The following is an 18954-nucleotide window of genomic DNA, read 5'->3' on the forward strand; positions in this document are numbered from 1 at the left end:
ATTTTTCTTTTATCTCTTCACTTAACAATCCAAACAACATAAATGGGGAAAAACTCATTATTTTCTTTTATTTTCTCCCCAATTTTTTCAATCCAAACACACCATTACTAAGAGTAACTAAAAATGTGCGATCATTCTTTGTTGGTGTAAGTTATATGGCACATAGTGAATCTTCATTTCACACTCTGGACATCATGAAATTTCGAGGTTGATATACTGCTTATTTTTAGTTCCAAAACATTTTTTTAGTGAATTAGTCACTTTTTATAATCAACGAATTCATTGATATAATACCAATGATTTTGTCATATCAACGGTCTCACTGGTAATTTATCAACTCACGAATTCACTGAAAAAATATGTTTTCGAAATTAAAATGAACATTGTACCAGAAATGGAGTTTTGTCATATGTTGCACACGTTTTTAGACCCCAACTTTTACTTATTCTCAGCCATTCACTATATTTTTAAGAGTGAATCTCAAATTTGTGCGTTGAATATGAGGAAATTTCAAGCTCGATCTACTGTTCATTTTAATTTCCAAAACATGCATTCATCATTGTTACAACCGTCGAACTCGTGAGTTTTTCACTTTTAACATCTATGAATACTAACGAATTCATTGATTATAAAAGTGACGAATTCACTCAAAATGCATGTTTTGGGAATAAAAATCAACAGTGTACCCAAATCGGAATTTTGACATAAGTTGTGCATAGATCTTGAAGTAATTGGATTTCGACATTATCAACCTTTCCCTTCTTATTTTGGGGATGAAGAGGAGGGCGAGAAGCAATAATAGGAGTGGCTTGGGAAGGAGGAAGGTTTTCTGTCAGGTTTGGAGGTTTAGGGGTTTGGACAGTTGGGTTTGGAACAAATTTAGTCTCCTCCATGGATCTGTTCAGGCCTGTTTAGTCGAAGTTGTGGGGATACTTTAGAGTATAGTCTTTTCTTTGGTATCGAGAGATTCTATTGCCACACCAACTTTTACCCTTTATTTGGATAGAGAGAAATGAAGAGAAAAGAAACTCATTAAAAAAAAAAAAAAAAAAAGAGAAGAAGAAATCCAGTTTTTTTCCATCTGGTTTGATTTAACAATAAAAAAACTTAACTTTAAAAAGAAAAAAATGTAGAATTGTAATTTTTAGTGCTCTTAGTCGTGAACATTTTTTTTTCCCTAATTTGGAGAGAAAAAAAGAGAGGAAAAATTGATCCACTTTTCTCTCCGTTATTTTTCTTCTCTCTCTTCACTTAATAATCCAAACAAAAGAAATTGAGAAAAACTCATTATTTTCTTTTATTTTCTCTCTAGTTATCTCAATCCAAAGACACCATCATTAAGAGCAACCAAAAATGTGGGATCATTCTTTCTTGGTGTAAGTTATATAGCATAGGGTGAATCTTCATTTCATGTGTCTGGATATGAAAAAATTTCAAGTCTGATACACTGTTTATTTTAATTTTCAAAACATATACTTTTTAGTGAATTTGTCACTTTTATAATCAACGAATTCATTGCTAAAATATCAACGATTTTGTCATATTAGCGGTCTCACTGGTAATTTATCAACTCACGAATTCACTGGAAAAACATGTTTTGGAAATTAAAATGAACATTATACCGAAAATAGAATTTTGTCATAAGTTGCACATGTTTTTAGACCCCAACTTTTACTTATTCTCAACCATTCACTACATTTTTAAGAGTGAATTTCAATTTTGTGCGTTGAATATGATGAAATTTCAAGTTCGGTCTACTGTTCATTTTAATTCCCAAAACATCCATTTATCATTATTATAACCGTCGAACTCATGAATTTTTCACTTTTAACATCTACAAATACCAGCAAATTCATTGATTATAAAAGTGATGAATTCACTCGAAATGCATGTTTTATTATAACCATTGAACTCGTGAGTTTGTCACTTTTTACATCTACAAATACCAGCGAATTCATTGATTATAAAAGTGATGAATTCACTCGAAATGCATGTTTTGGAAATAAAAATCATTAGTGTACCCAAATCGGAATTTTGACATAAGTTGCGCATGTTTTGGAGAAAAATCCATTTTCTTTATTTTTAATTAAAATGTAATAAATAAAATTGGGGCGCCAATAACAGATTTCAAAATTGTGCTTGCGATGACTAGTAAATCCTGTCGAAACTCAAAATAACTGTTGAAATGACGAAAATACCCTTGCAAAATTTTAAATTCCAACCACTGTCCACTACCTATTTCTTAAAACCAATACAAAAAACTCTTACGCTCTGTTTGGATTGAGAGAAAGGAAGGGAAGGGAAGGGAAAATAACACCCTTTCTCCTGTTTAGATTGTTAAGTGGGAAGGGAAGAGAAGAAAAATGAAGGGAAGGGAAGGGAAAAAAGTAAGAAATTTGTTCCCTCCGAAAATGGAGAGACGTGGAGGGAAGAGAAGAGAGTGATTTTTCTTTTCCAAATTTACCCTCATTCTTTTTAAAATTTCCAAAACTTATTTATATTGACAGACCATATATTACTACTACACCCCATGTAATAAATCACATTAAACTGATTTCAGAAACCCTAGAAATTTGCAAAACGAAGGAACCGAACTTGAACTGAACTCGAAGACGACCTCTCTCTCTCATTCTTCTGATTTTCTTCAAGAAATCTTCTTCAACGTCACACAAATTTCTCTTCTTCAACCTCACACACCTTTCGCTTCTTCTTCTTTTTTCAAAAATCCTAATCTGATGGTGTGTTTCTTTAGCGATTTCGTTGACCAGTCTTCCTTCTTTGGAGGTCGTGAAACTAATTTCCGTCCAAAAGATTGAGAGAGGGAAATCGAGAGATGTTGGCGTTGGTTGGTGGTGAAGGTGCAACAACAGAAATGGAGAAAGATTTCGATTCCAAGCTTCGTCTTCAGAACCCTAATCAATCCGTCCAGCGATCCAAGAGCTTCGCTTTCAGAGCCCCACAAGAAAATTTCACCATCCACGACTTCCAATTGGGAAAGATCTATGGCGTCGGTTCCTATTCCAAGGTTTGATCTTGATCTGATGCTGATGAAATTATTTTATTTATTTATCCCTCAAATTGGTTTTTTTATTAGTGAATTTGGGTTTTCAGTTGTTGCTGATTAAGTTACGTAAATGATAAGATGGAGAAATGGTTTGTTGCAATGATGAAGGATAGAAATTTTGGTTATTCAAGGGCCATGTGGTTTTGTACAAGTAATTTGCAATGGGAAATCCATTCCCCCCACCCCAATTTGCATGGAGTAGGTTTTCCCTTCACAAATAAAATACAATGAGAAAATATTTTTCTATTGATGGCTTCAATTAACAACCCTTACAGAAATGTGGCTCTTGTTCAAAGTCTAACAAGTAATTTTTTTAATGGATGAGGAATCAATCATCATCATCAAGGCCTTAGAGAAACTATTTAATCTTATGTTTCGTCAAGTCTTTCAGAACCTCATCTCAACACTTCGGGTTGGTGTTCGTACACCTTGTGTGATTAAAATTTAAAATTGAATCGTGTTTTGTTTTAGGACAGAAAGATTTTCCAAGATTGGGATGTTTTCTTATGAATTTACTGGAAGATAGATAAATCGACAATGAGTTTTGTGCTTCCTATTTTATGACCAAAACATGCATCAGAAATACTAGTTATGTATATTGTGACAGACAAGTATCTCTCCTTTAATTTGTGTACTGAACACCTGAGTACCTCTTTTCCTCACATCTATTTCTCCCTTTCACATTCTGGGGACTTTAATGGTTTTATAACTGTTGTGATGTTGGAGGATGGGTAGGCAATAATAAACTAGTTTTGGTTCATGTTATGGGTCCAGCTCTGAATTATTGTTAGATTTTTAGCATGGTTGAATGTTGCACAATTGGCAGCAGTTTAGATCATGGAGCATAGTATTTACTTCTCATTTTCGGTTTGTCTGCATTATGTTATTAGTATTTTCTTTATATGAAATTTCTTCATCAGGTTGTGAGGGCAAAGAAGAAGGATACGGGAAAAGTGTATGGTTTGAAGATTATGGACAAAAAGTTCATCACCAAAGAAAACAAAACATCATATGTGAAGTTGGAACGCGTTGTACTTGATCAGTTGGATCATCCGGCATTGTTAGGCTATTTTTCACATTTCAAGACACCTTTTCTCTGTGTAGGTATTCTGGTTTTAGTCATCATCATGTATTCTGTTATATTTGTGTATCATTGCCATAGTTTCACATAGAACCCATACTTTTTTTTTACTTTGTTATAGTTGCTAAGTTTACTCAATTGGGTTCATTATCTGACATGGTTCTGTTTATTATTCCTTGAAGACATGGCACTTGAATCTTGTGAAGGTGGAGAACTTTTCGACCAAATAACCAGGGTAAGTTAATTTCAAATTCTCCAAAGTATATGGAAGGCTACGCAAAGCTGCTCTGTTATGTTTGTTCTTTTGCTTTTTGGATCCTACGGTCATGCGGTGGCAGCCAAGTCGGTCGTTTTATATTATTCAGCTTGTTTGCATGGGTGCAGAAAGGCCGTTTGTTGGAGGATGAAGCTCGCTTCTATGGAGCAGAAGTTGTTAACGCTCTTGAGTATATACATGGTGTTGGATTAATTCATCGGGATATTATGGTACATCTAGGTATATGTGATTGTCTTTCAACGGCCTTCAGCTTTCTAACAGTTTTTTTCAATGGTAGCCAGAGAACTTGTTACTTACAGCAGAAGGACATATTAAAATTGCTGATTTTGGTAGTGTCAAACCTATGAAGGACAGTCGAATCTCATTCCTTCCATCTCTAGCATCAGGTAAGGTTATCATTCTATTATTAGGAAACCATTGACTTGGATGGTTGGGTGAAATCTTATTATTTATTTTGATGCACTATACAGATGACAAATCTTGCACCTTTGTGGGAACAGATGACAAATCTTGCACCTTTAAGAGCTCTAATTACTTCTTATTGTTTTTATGGTAGTTTGGTGTTTAGGCGTTACCCAACTAACTTTAACTAACAAAATGTATGTTGCAGTCTATGGTATCTTCATCCTAATAAGTTCTCTAACAAAATTTTGGGGATGCATTACTAGACTCTAACTGGTTACATCATTTTTTGGGATGGTAAGCTTTAGGCTAGGCAGGACCCCAACCAGCGTTAATTAACAAATATAATGTTAGTGTATGGTATGTACGTTTTGAAGCTGTAGACACCCCAATTTGCACGAACCCGTTAGAAAGATTCAAATTTTCTCGAGTTGATTCCGATTTAGAACTCAAACTCTTTGACGGACCCGCATTGCCACTTGGCATCATATTCATGCATACATGCATACTATTTGCATCTCATATCATGCCCATACTTTGTCCCTAATCCACTTTAGACCTATGTCCATCACCCATACCCTCACCATGGTCTACTACCTAGCCCAACCTAAGCCCAAAACCCAATGCCATTCTAAACCCAATTACCCAAATCCATTACCTAGCCCAACCTATACCCAATGCCACTCTAAACCCATAACCTAAATCCACTTTCTAGCCCAACCTAAGCCCAAAACAAAATCCATTCTCTAAGCCCAAAACCAAACCCACTCCAAGTCCATTCTCTCACCCCTTCACAAGATGACACATGTTGATACCTCATAAGCCTCCAACACCCAATGCATCATCTAATTGGAGGGTCAACTTTTCTTTTGTGAAAACTCTAGAATGCCCTTCTCAAAAAGTTTAGTCAAACCAAAAAGGTTATTGGGTCTTTGGTAATAATCCATCAAGGTGAGAGAACTTCCCATTATACCCTCAAAAGGTGGGAATCTTCAAGTACATACATGGAGTCCTCCCATTGGTCCATTTCAAAAATATACTTCTACCCTTACTTTATGAGTTATTTACAAATGAACCAAAGTCTACTTTTCACCTACCACTTCACCTTTACACATGTCATCCTCCTATTCACCCTCCCAAATGTGCTTTTGTTTTCCCATTGGTCCATTTCAAAACTACACTTCCACCCTTGCTTTATGAGTTATTTACAAATAAACCAAGATCTACTTTTTACCTATCACTCCACCTTTACACATGTCACTCCCCCATTCATCCTCCCAAAAGTACCTTTGTTCTCTCACCTCTATTTACCAAAAAACCAAGGATCAAAGCATGCTTTTAGGGTTTCTTCACAAATGTCATCTTTACCCTCATACAAATGAAAAATCCAAAAAGAAATAACCTAAATCTCATGTCCATGTTCTTTATTTTTAGGGTTGGACCACTTTATCCCCAAAAGTTCTCCAAAAACTCTATAAATACCCTCATTTCCTATGAGCAAGGCATGCTCTCAAGCCCCCATCTCTCAACCTAAAACTCTACCAAATTCTCTACTCATCCCTCATCTCCCAACCTTCAACTCTCAACCCACCCTCAACTACATCCTTCAACTCTCAAGTTCTCAAGCTCAAGTTCTCTCAAGACTTCCAAAAGGGACAAGGTGGGACAATAGTTATTGATTTTTTTTTTTTTTTAACTTGCATCTTCTTCTTCTATACCTCTCTTTTTATTTTTAGAAGCCTTTAGGATGTAATGGAGAACCCTCCTTCATCCCGAGTAGATTGAACCTCAACCTTGGGCATGGAATGCTTGAGGCGGTTTGGTCGAAAGGATGGAGGTTGAAGCCCTTTTTTAACCCATCCTCATATCATGCATCATAATGTACACTATGCACACACATCACACATGTTAGCTATGATGAAGAAATGTGTAACTCTCTTGATGGGGTTAAAACACTAAGTTTCTAGTTAAACATGCATGCATTAAGGTTATAGATCTAAGGGTATTCCATCCATGGAATTTTTCTAAAATCCTAAACCAACATCTCAACTCATGCAAAAGTGTGTTGACTCCATAGAATGTCTTCTTCCATAAGATATTTCTTATGTCAACACAAACATCAAATCCTCTACTAAAGAGGTACATACACACTATGTGCACCCACCCACTTCATGCATCTCATGCATTCTACTTGTTATTTTAATCTTTTCCAAAAAATGGCCAAATCTAAAGGTAACCACCTTAGGTGGAGAAATGGGGTGCTTAACACCTTCCCCATTCTCTAACCGAATCTCCTTACCTAGATCTTAGGTAGACCATACCTTTTCCATGATTGAGAGTCACTACAATGCCATGAAAAAATGATTTTCAAAAAATTGATTCGGGTGCCCATTCACACCCATTTATAAAAAAGAATGGTGGCGACTCCAAACAACGTAGCATTGAGGTTCAAAAGGTGAACATTCTCATGTCTACAACTTGGCGACTCCACTGGGGAGTTTGCGGGTTCAAACCATGACCATTTGGCCATTTTTTTAAAAAAAAAAAAAAGAACAAATTTTAATATGTGTTTCTAACATTGTTGTTGTTTGTGTTTTGTTGGATATTTTACCTTCTTATTCTTGGGGAATGGTTGTAATATTTTCTTTAATATTTTGTGGGTTGAATGCTTGTAAAAGGGGGTTGATACTTGTTTTTTTAAAATGCACTTGCGCACTTACGCTTGCATAGCCCATTACACAAACCTCCTCTACCTATAAAAGTTTAAACCCGGATGCTTAGTAGTTTCACGACTCGAGATCGCTTATTTCGGGTACGGGGACGAACACATCCAACCCAATCACCAACCTAAGACATGTGTACTTCGGTATGCATTGAGGTTTGAAGAATGGGTAACCGTGAAGCCACCTATAGCCGCATGCATTCAATACGATTAGAGGCTTAGGACACAATTTTGGAAAAATGAGTTATCAACCCTCTCATTATTGTAATTTTTCCAATCCAAGGAGATGACTTTGTATTTTTTTTTTTTAGCCCACGAAGGCAAGTTGTATAGGTTTTAGGCTTTTTTTTTTTTTTTTTTTCTTTACATGTCCCCCTAGGTAAAGGGGGAAATCTTTGCTTATGCTTTGCATCATTAAAAAAAAAAAAAAAAATCGGCGAAAATTAAGGTTCTGGTCCGTTTTTAAAGAGCGGACTAGTACAAAAGTACTTCGGTCCGTTCATTAAAAACGGACCCAAAAAAAAAAAAAAAAAAATTTTTTTTTTTTGCTCATTTCGTCCGTGACATCAGTCTTGACAACTTTTCTCTTGGACTTTATTTTTCTTTTGAGTTTTAAGGCTTGAAAATGATTAAATACATCGTTTTTATCGTTAAACTTAGGGCCTACCACTCGTAGTTTGTGTTTGATCCAAACGGAGCTCGCTTACACTCTACCTATCGAAACTGATTTCAACCCAACATGGCCCACTATCAACCTCACCCATGTCCATATTCAAATAGATCCACAACCCATATCCACTCTCAAACGGGTCCACGACCCATATCCACTCTCAAATGGGTCCACGACCCATACCCACTTCCAAATGGGTCCATAACCCATATCCACTCTCAAATGGGTCCACGACCCATATTCGTGTCCAAATGGGTCCACAACCCCTATCCACTCTCAAAATGGGTCCACGACCCATATTCGTGTCAAAATGGGTCCACGACCCATATCCACTCTCAAATAGGTCCACGACCCATACCCACTTCCAAATGGGTCCATAACCCATATCCACTCTCAAATGGGTCCACGACCCATATTCGTGTCCAAATGGGTCCACAACCCCTATCCACTCTCAAAATGGGTCCACGACCCATATTCGTATCCAAATGGGTCCACGACCCATATCCACTCTCAAATGGGTCCACGACCCATACCCACTTCCAATTGGGTCCACCACCCATATCCACTCTCAAAATGGGTTCACGACCCATATTCGTGTCCAAATGGGTCACAACCCATATCCACTTTCGAATGGGTCCACGACCCATACCTACTTCCAATTGGGTCCACGACCCACATCCATATCCTAATAGGCCTACACCCCATATCCATTTCCAATTGGGTCCATGACCTATATCCATATCCTAACGAGTCCACGACTCATATCCACTTTCAATTAGGTCCACGATCCATACCCACTTTCAGATGGGTTCACGACTCATATCCATTTCGAGTCGAATCCCCAACCCGTACCCTATCAATCTTTCAATCTCAACCATGTCCATAATCTATGATAAACCTCCGGCTCCGTGCTGATGAACCCCCAGCTCCGTGCTGATAAACCTCCGGCTCCGTGCTGATGAACCCTCAGCTCCGTGCTGACAAACCCAGCTCCGTGCTGACAAACCTTCGGCTCCGTGCTGATAAACCTTCTGCTCCGTGCTGATAAACCTCCGCTTCATGCTGACAAACCTTCGGCTTCGTGCTGATAAACCTTCGGCTCCGTGCTGATAAACCCCCAGCTCCGTGCTGACAAACCTTCGGCTCCGTGCTGATGAACCTCCGGCTCCGTGCTGACAAACCTTCGGCTCCGTGCTGATGAACCTCCAGCTCCGTGCTGACGAACCTCCAGCCCTGTGCTGATGAACATTCGGTAACGTGCCGATAAACCTCCAGCTCCGTGCTGACAAACCTCTAGCCCTATGCTGATGAACATTCGGTTCCGTGCCGATAAGCCTCCAGCTCCGTGCTTACAAATCTTCAGCTCCATGCTGACAAACCCCAGCTCCGTGCTGATCAATATCTGGCTCCGTGCCGACGAACCCCAGCTCCGTGCTGATAAAAAACCCAACCTCAACCAAATTCAAGATTTTCTTAATGCAACTTTACCAATTAATCCAATCTGACCTAATAAATCATCATGCATCTTCATTGTGTAAATGATATATTAATGCCTAACCTCTTGTCCACAGGTGGCCAAACGACCCAGAAAGAAGTACTTACCACCTGACAATCCTCCATATTTTCTACGCTCACAACCAATTATGAGCACTTCAGAGCAACCTCAGCAGACAGTGACAGAAGTAATAACAGATCTCACTTCAAAGCTAGATATAGTGGTGAAGGCATTGGAAAAACACGATAAGATTCTAGATCTGCTAATGGCAAATCCAAGCATCATTCAAGCTGTTCAACATCAGGCATCCGGCTCAAATCAGGCTATACCCGAACAACTGCAACAACAACCTCAGCAAGCACCGAATACCTTACCACCCACCATCCCTACCAATCAAGGACCACCAATTCACATTCATTGTAATCCACCACGACATGAGGTCATTCAAGAGGAAGAATGTGAATTCAGGGCAGCTGAAGTAAGGAGTACCACAGAAGAGAAACTTGCCAACAAGCTCGAGGCAGTCGAGGAGGAGATTAGAAAGATGAAAGGCAAGGACTCCGTAAGTGGAATGAGATTCAGAGACCTCTACCTATACCCCAATGCATCACTACCACCAAAGTTCAAGTGTATTGATTTCGAGAAGTATAACGGCATTGGATGCCCTCTATCACACTTGAAGCTTTATTGTGGATCCATGTGCCAATTTGGGGATGACGACAGGTTGTTGGTTCAACTCTTTCAAAGGAGTCTAACAGGGGCAGCTCTTTCATGGTTTCACAATTGGATCACTCTCGAATCAAGAGCTGGCAGGATCTGGCTACGATTTTCTCAGAAGAGTACAAATTCAATACAGATATGGGATTGGACAGGAATGACATGGCAAAGATGACTCGGAAGCCAAAGAAAGTGTGAAAGAGTATGCGCAAAGGTGGCGGGAATCGGCCTCCAAAGTAAAACCACCTATGACTGAACAAGAGATGAACACCATATTCATCTCAACTTTGGGCCATTCATTCTATACGCATCTAGTGGGTCATACAACTGCAAGCTTCTCGTCATTGGTCCAAGTGGCGGATCGAGTTGAAGACGGTATTCGGTCAGGTCTGATCTACGACTTGTCCAGTCTAGGGGCACCAGCAGGGGGGTCTACTCAACGGAAACCGGTAGTCTTGAACAAGAAGAAAGAAGAAGCACAAGTTAACAATGTACAACCTGTTCAACCTTTTTTCATCTCAAACCAGAGGCCGCCAATACCTCAGGTCCCTTTCAAGGTGAACCCACCTCAAGCTGCACCGGCTCCACCAGTATTTCAGTTTGGTCAAAATCCAGTATTTGGTCAGAACCCACAGTTCGCCCAGAATCATCAAACCGAGCAGCGTAGACCCAACAGGAATCCCTCGAGTCTTCACTCGTCTGCCTATGACTCTATCCGAACTACTCCCAGCACTACTCAGGGGGAATATCTCACTAAGAGGCAGCCAAACCCAGAGGCGATAAAGGGACCAGGGTACAATCCCAATCAATTCTGCGAATTTCACATGGGGGCACCAGGGCATGCCACTGACCAATGTTGGCAACTCAAGCACCAAGTGCAGAATTTGATCGACAGGAAAACGATCATCTTGGATGGTCCGGCAACCCAAGCACCTCAGCAGAATATCAATCAGAACCCGCTACCGACGCATAATGGGGGAGGTAATGGGCCGACAGTCAATGCCATAGAAAGGATGAACCAAGCTTCAACCCTTCAGTTTTGATAGCACCCATTGGCTCTAAGGTTAGAGTCAATTTGAAAAAAGAACCAACGTCATCAAGCATCAATGCATTACCACAAGATACAACAACCAATCATCATCCCAACTTCCCGTCAGACTGGCCAATCTCTCCATTCATTCAACTCCCAAACCTCAAATTCTTCACGACCACCTCTCATTATACCCTACACATCACCAATTTCAAGCTCTACCGCTCGTCCACCTCTCATTATACCTTGCACCATACCAACGTCAGGCCCTTCTTCCCGACCACCTCTTGTCATACCCTACACTGCACCGACCCCTCAAACTTCAAGCTTTTCCTCCCGACCACCCCTCATCCTATCTTATACCAACCCACAAACCCCAAACACCACTACATCAACCGTCAAACCCAGTCCGCCACCTCTTATCCTCCATGTAAAGCCAGACCCTCAACCCATGACCATTATATCCCCTAAACCATTTCCATTCCGCTCAAGTCAAACCATCCCATGGAGTTATGAGACGATGATTGTGACATCCGCAGGAGTTGAGAAGCCAAAAGAGGCAATGATCACGGACGTCGGTCATATGACTAGATCAGGGAGGTGCTACAAAGTGCCAGAGAAAAAACAAAAAAGGCAGAACGAGGAAGATGATAGAAGAAAAGAAAAAGGAAAAGGAAAGCTGGTAGAAGAGAAACAAATACTTCAAGGGGAACCAGAGAAGAAGAAGAGCAGGGTAACTGACAGGGAGGCAGCTGACCTCCTCAAGCTCATTCGAAAGAGTGAGTACAACATAGTAGAGCAGTTGAACAGAATGCCAGCTCAAATCAGCATCTTTGACCTACTGTTAAACTCAGAACATCATCGGGAAGCACTACTTAAAGTCCTTAGTAATGCACATGTACCTGAGACCACCTCGCCAGAAGAGTTGGAAAAGACAGTAGGTCAGATCATGGCCCCCAATCCGATCACCTTCACCGAGGATGAACTTATTAGCGGAGGATGTGGACACATTGAACCATTGCACATTATGGTAATGTGCAAAGGTATGATGGTAGCAAGGGTATTGATCGACAATGGTTCAGCTCTTAATGTCTGTCCTCTACAAACTGTGCACAAGTTAAACGCGGATTTATCTTACCTCAGGCCAACTAGAAGGACTGTAAGGGCTTTTGATAGTAGAAAAACTGAGTCGTTAGGAGAACTAGATCTCCCAGTCACTATTGGATCATGCACGTTTGAAGTGACATTCGAGATTCTGGACATACCCTCTGCATTCAATCTACTTCTAGGAAGACCCTGGATCCACACCGCAGGGGCAGTCCCCTCTTCCTTGCACCAGCGAGTCAAATTCATCATGGGACAGAGGATGATATCGGTCCTCGCAGAAAATCTTATACCAGCCGATCGATCGCCGGATGTGCCTTATATCGATGTAGAGATGACCGGGGATAAAGAGGGGTTTCACGCCTTTCAGTTTACATCTATCAATCACATCCAAAGGGGAAAAGAGAAGACAAGGGCAAGGTGGTCAAAAGCAAACCTAATGGTCGGACGAGTGATGAAGAAGGCGGGATATCGTCCGAAACAAGGGTTAGGGCCTAAAGGAAAAGGCAGGGTCACTTTGATCAGCATACGAAAACACATTCCCTACTTTGGTCTTGGATTCAAGCCTACGAGGAAGGACATCTCTGATATGAAGGATAAAAAAAGGGAGCTTCGACTTGCACGAAGACAGAACCGAGAGCCTAATGTGTGGAACTTGGGCAAAGTACCACACATCAACATCAGCTTCCCACCATCCTTAAAGAAGTTAGATGACTCATCAGAACTGTCATCGATAAACCGTACCGGAGAACCAAGGGTTGTAAGTATCGAGCCAGTTCAATTGCAAGAAGACTCACTCGTTGAGTCCCCGCATTCCTTTATAGATGGCATGGACATCTTGTTTGGAGGGGATTCCGAATGGAGTCAAAAGGAAGAAGAAGGAGAGCCCGCCAAGGCGGAAGTCGCAATATGCGAAGAAGAGAAATCACTGTTCCCCTTTCAAATCGATTGGGGATCTGTCATAATTCCACCCACCCTACAAATTCCTGCGCCCGGATTTGACGACAGTCACCCGGAAGTGATGGTTATATCTGAACCATCAGGGGAGTCACTCTCCCAACTTATCCGCCCTACAGAAGAAGGGCAAGTTTTCAAGAATTGGGAGGAATACCCAATCACTTACGAGGCCGCCATGGGGTCCAGAATCCCTACGGCCTCCAAAAAAAAACGTCATTAGTAAAATCTCGTCTGCCCGAGGACCATAATGAGCCCTCGTCCTCGGGACAAGACTGTTTTGGGGGCTCACCTTCGTTGCTAATGAATTTGCATGATTTTTCCTTATCTTGTTTCAGGAATACAGATAGTCCACAAAATCAAAAAAATAAAAAGTTTTCAAAATCCGAAAAAATTAAAAATCTTTCAAAATTCAAAAAAATCAAAAACTCTCCAAAATTCAAAAAAATCAAATATTCTCAAAAATTCAAAAAAATCAGAAATCTTTAAAATACCCAAGGTTTTCAAAGAATTTCCTCAGTTGAATGAGCCTTGTGACAGAACAGAGTATGAAAGAGAAGAATACGACTTTGACCTCGAGCTCGACTTTGATCTCATGGGGATTGAAGAAGAGTTAGAGGAAGAGGTTGAGTATCCTCCAAAAGAAATCAAAGAACTCATAGAACGTCACGAGAAAGGTGTTCAGCCAAATATAGAGGATACAGACTCAGTGAACCTAGGCACTGAAGATGACCCACGGATCGTTAAAATCGGAGCCCTATTAACGATTGAACAGAAAAAGGAGATGACAAAGTTCTTACAACAGTACCAAGATGTCTTCGCATGGTCCTACCAAGACATGCCCGGGTTAGACACAGATTTAGTCGTTCACAAGTTACCTATCAAATCAGGAAGCAAGCCAGTCAAGCAGAAATTACGAAGGTTGAAACCAGAATGGACACTTAAGGTCAAGGATGAAGTAATGAAGCAGTTCCAAGCAGGGTTTCTCGCAGTATCCACCTACCCTGAGTGGCTCGCTAATGTCGTTCCTGTACCGAAGAAAGATGGAAAGGTACGTATGTGCGTGGATTACCGAGATCTGAACAGAGCCAGTCCGAAAGATGATTTTCCATTACCACACATCGACACTTTGGTCGATAACACAGCAGGGCACGGTATGTTCTCCTTCATGGATGGCTTCTCGGGTTACAATCAGATAAAAATGGCGGAAGAAGATCAAGAGAAGACTGCGTTCATTACACCTTGGGGTACCTTTCACTATAAGGTAATGCCATTCGGTCTTAAGAACGCTGGGGCAACTTACCAACGAGCCATGACTGCGTTATTTCATGACATGATCCACAAAGAAATAGAGGTATACGTGGACGACATGATAGCTAAATCCAATCTCGATGAGGATCATCTGGTAAACTTGAAGAAATTGTTTGATCGATTAAGGAAGTACAGCTTAAGACTTAATCCGGCAAAATGTGTATTTGGGGCCACGTCAGGAAAGCTATTGGGGTTCATTGTCAGTAGAAGAGGCATCGAAATCGATCCAGCTAAAACGAAATACATCATAAACATGGAGCCACCAAAATCAGAGAAAGAGATCAGGGGATTCCTTGGAAGAATTCAGTACATTAGTCGGTTCATCGCGCAACTAACTCCGATCTGTGAGCCAGTATTCAAACTGCTGAAGAAGAATGAACCGAAAGAATGGAATGAAGACTGTCAAGAAGCTTTCGACAAGATTAAAAGATACTTGCTTAATCCACCAGTTTTAGTTCCACCTACATCGGGTCGACCTCTACTGATGTATCTTTCCGTGCAAGAAAACTCCATGGGCTGTGTATTGGGGCAACATGATGAAACAGGTCGAAAAGAGCGTGCCATCTATTACCTTAGCAAGAAGTTCACAAGTTACGAGGCAAACTATTCAACCCTCGAAAAAACGTGTTGTGCCCTCGTTTGGGCATCACAACGACTACGCCACTACTTGCTTAGCTATTCGACTATGCTCATTGCTCGAATGGATCCTTTGAAGTACCTCTTCGAGAAATCGACGCTAACAGGACGCACTGCAAAATGGCAGCTGCTATTATCCGAGTTTGACATCACCTATGTCACTCAAAAGGCCATTAAAGGACAAGCTATTGCTGACCACTTAGCGGAACACCCTTTGCCCGACTATGAGCCACTAAAGACAAATTTTCCTGATGAAGCCATCTTATTTGCTGAAGCCGAGAGCGACGATGAAAATCTACTTGGAAAATGTATTTCGATGGAGCAGTAAATCAAAAGGGAAATGGAATTGGGGCAGTCTTGGTTAAGCCAGACGGAACACACATCCCCATTGCAGTCAGATTAAGATTTCAATGTTCGAATAACGAAGCGAGTACGAAGCATGCATTGTGGGGTTGAAAGCAGCGATCGACCTCGAAGTGGATGAAATTAGATGTATTTGGAGACTCAAGTCTGGTAGTCTACCAGACAACAGGAGAATGGAAGACCCGAGAGCAGAGACTGGTTCCGTATCATGAGTATCTCGAAGATCTAAGTTCAAACTTCACCCGAATCTCCTTTACTTACATGCCGAGGGCTAAGAACCAGTTTGCAGATGCACTGGCTACTCTGGCCTCAATGATCAGCATCTTTGAAGACACCATAGTCGACCATCTTGAGATTGGTATTCAAGATGAGCCAGCATATTAGTTGTCGGTGGAGATCGAAGAACCTGAAGAAAAACCATGGTACGCAGACATCAAGGCATTCTTAGAGGACCGAACTTTTCCACCTGATGCCACAACGACGGACCGAAAGACTATTCAGAGATTGGCAGGACAGTTCTTCTTGAGTAGCGGAGTCTTGTACAAAAAGTCGCATCACGAGGTCCTCCTCAGGTGTGTAACACAGACAGAAGCTCAACGCTTAATCGAGACCGTGCATGGAGGAGTCTGTGGACCTCACATGAATGGACATATGCTCGCAAAGAAGATTATGAGAATGGGTTACTACTGGATGACTATGGAGAGCGACGGATATCAACATGTTCGAAAATGTCACTTGTGTCAAATCTATGCCAACAAGATCAACGCACCACCTTCAGAATTGCACAATATGACTTCTCCCTGGCCCTTCTCACTCTGGGGCATGGATGTCATCGGACAGATCAATCCTCAAGCTTCCAATGGGCATCGCTTCATCTTAGTCGCCATAGACTACTTTACGAAATGGGTAGAAGCAGCATCTTACGCCAATGTCACGAGAAGCAATGTCTTGAAATTTGTGAAGAACAACATCATATGTCGGTACGGCCTCCCAAGCGGGATAGTAACCGATAACGCCAAAAATCTCAAGAACAAAGACATGTCTAAGATGTGTAAGGATTTTCAGATCACCCATCACAACTCTGTCATTTACAGACCAAAGATGAATGGAGCAGTTGAAGCCGCTAACAAAAACATCAAGAAGATCATCGAGAAAATGGCCGTTACTTATAAGGATTGGCATGAGATGTTACCATTCGCTCTACATGCTTATCGAACGTCAATCCGGACTTCGACTGGGGCAACGCCTTATTCACTGGTCTATGGAATGGAAGCAGTCTTGCCCGTTGAGGTCGAGATTCCCTCCCTTCGGATATTAAAGGAAGTAGAATTGGATGAAGCAGAATGGGTCCAAGCCCGATTCGATCAGTTGAACTTAATAGAGGAGAAACGACTTTCAGCAATCTGTCATGGGCAAACTTATCAACGGAGAATAGCACGAGCTTATAACAAGAAGGTTCGACCTAGAGAGTTCTCGCCAGGAGATCTTGTTTTAAAGAAGATTTTGCCAATACAAGAAGATGCGAGAGGAAAGTTCCGTCCAAATTACGAGGGGCCATTCGTCGTCCAAAAGGTACTGTCCGGAGGAGCGCTGATTCTCACAAAGATGGACGGGGAAGTCTTTCCACAACCGATCAATGCTGATACCGTGAAAAAATATTACGCCTAAAGTCGTTCCTTGAAATGAAGAGAGGCCAGCTTTCTACTACCTGAACAATTATCTACCCTTAGTTAACCCTCTTTGAGCCATCACATTCATTTCTTAACCTAGGACCGGGGCAAGTCACCACCACAAAAAAAAAAAAAAAAAAAAAAAAAAATCGTCAAAAGTCAAAACAAAAATACCAAAGTATACTCCTGGCCCGCATGAGGATAAACTGTGAACGGCTAAAAATACAAAAAAATCAAAAAGTCAAAAACCTCGAATGTCTGATCTTAAGCTCGACCCAAATCTCTTACCTAAACAAGTTCGTGTGACAATGAGAGGAGACATAGATCATATTTTCGAAACAAAAACAGACAAACCCCATGTCCAATCTACCCATCAATAAATTCAGACTCAGCCTTTCTTATATCCTTTCACAACCCTAGCCTAAGCCTATGTTTTGTCCTATTTAAAGTCCTTTCAGATCAAGGAATGGCTCAAGGTAACTCGATCACGGTAGAAGCATGTCATGAAAAACAACGTCAGGGTATAATTGATTTTGCTACTTAAGTCAGATTTCAAGCTACCAAAGTCGTTGGAAGACGCGAGAGGGGAGACCAGATCGAATATTTGAAAAAAAAGAGCGACTCGAAGGGTAGAGTCATTAATCTCGAAGCTCAACTTGAGTCACCGTACCATGAAAATCGTCGGAGGAACTCGAGAGGGGAGTCCAGATTTGTTACTCAAGAAAGAACGCCACTAGAAGAGTAGAGTGTTCGATTTCGTAGCTCAACTTGAGTCACCAAGCCATGAGGGGCACGGAGAAATCAAGGAGGTATTCAAAGTGAAAATCTATAAATTAAGCATAGACTGAAAGGGCATGGTGAAAACCCGTCAGGGCACTGTGAGTAAAAAAATCAAGCTATGGCAAGATCAAAACCACCGGCACGATGAAAACCCAAAAAGGGCGTCGATGCGCAAAAATGTGGAAATCGGGTCTGGTGAAAACCGTAATTGGCGCCAGGGGCAAAAAATGAAAAAAACAAAAAAAAATAGAAAAAACAAAAAAAAAAAACAAAAAAATAATAAAAAAAAAACAAAAACAACTCCTGGCCCGCAAGAGTATAAACTGTGAACGGTAAAAATCTCGAAGTCTTCAAGGTTCCAACTGATACAACCCAGTCAAAATTCTCAATCTCGGGGATGACTCTAAAGAGGCGAAGGATTAGCTGACACTTGTATCCTCGACATTTGGCAAAGGCACCATGATCGTTAACTTTCAGAGTTTTCAAACACAGTCTGTCACAGATTATTCGACAAAGGCAATCTTTTAAAACATGAAACAAAAAAAAATGCATCATCAAAATTACTATTTTTGGCCTATGACGAAGAATCTAGGACTTTTCTTAAAATCAAGTATTTTCGAAAGCAGTAGATATATCTGAGGCCACTATGTAAAAAACCTATTTCATTCATTTCAAATA

General features: G+C 40.8%; 1 pseudogene across 1 annotated transcript; it reads left to right on the forward strand.

Moving 5' to 3' along the window:
• The first annotated feature begins 2554 nt into the window (after window positions 1-2554).
• LOC147393363 (3-phosphoinositide-dependent protein kinase 2-like) lies at window positions 2555-4993 on the forward strand (annotated as a pseudogene). The gene is made up of 6 exons (XR_015182330.1): window positions 2555-3025; window positions 3985-4164; window positions 4328-4380; window positions 4530-4631; window positions 4700-4808; window positions 4893-4993. The product of XR_015182330.1 is annotated as a 3-phosphoinositide-dependent protein kinase 2-like (transcript).
• Window positions 4994-18954: the final 13961 nt, after the last annotated feature.

The sequence above is a fragment of the Akebia trifoliata genome, chromosome 10 (genome assembly GCF_017979445.1).
Source record: "Akebia trifoliata isolate Shusen 1 chromosome 10, ASM1797944v1, whole genome shotgun sequence".
Taxonomy (NCBI): Eukaryota; Viridiplantae; Streptophyta; class Magnoliopsida; order Ranunculales; family Lardizabalaceae; genus Akebia; species Akebia trifoliata.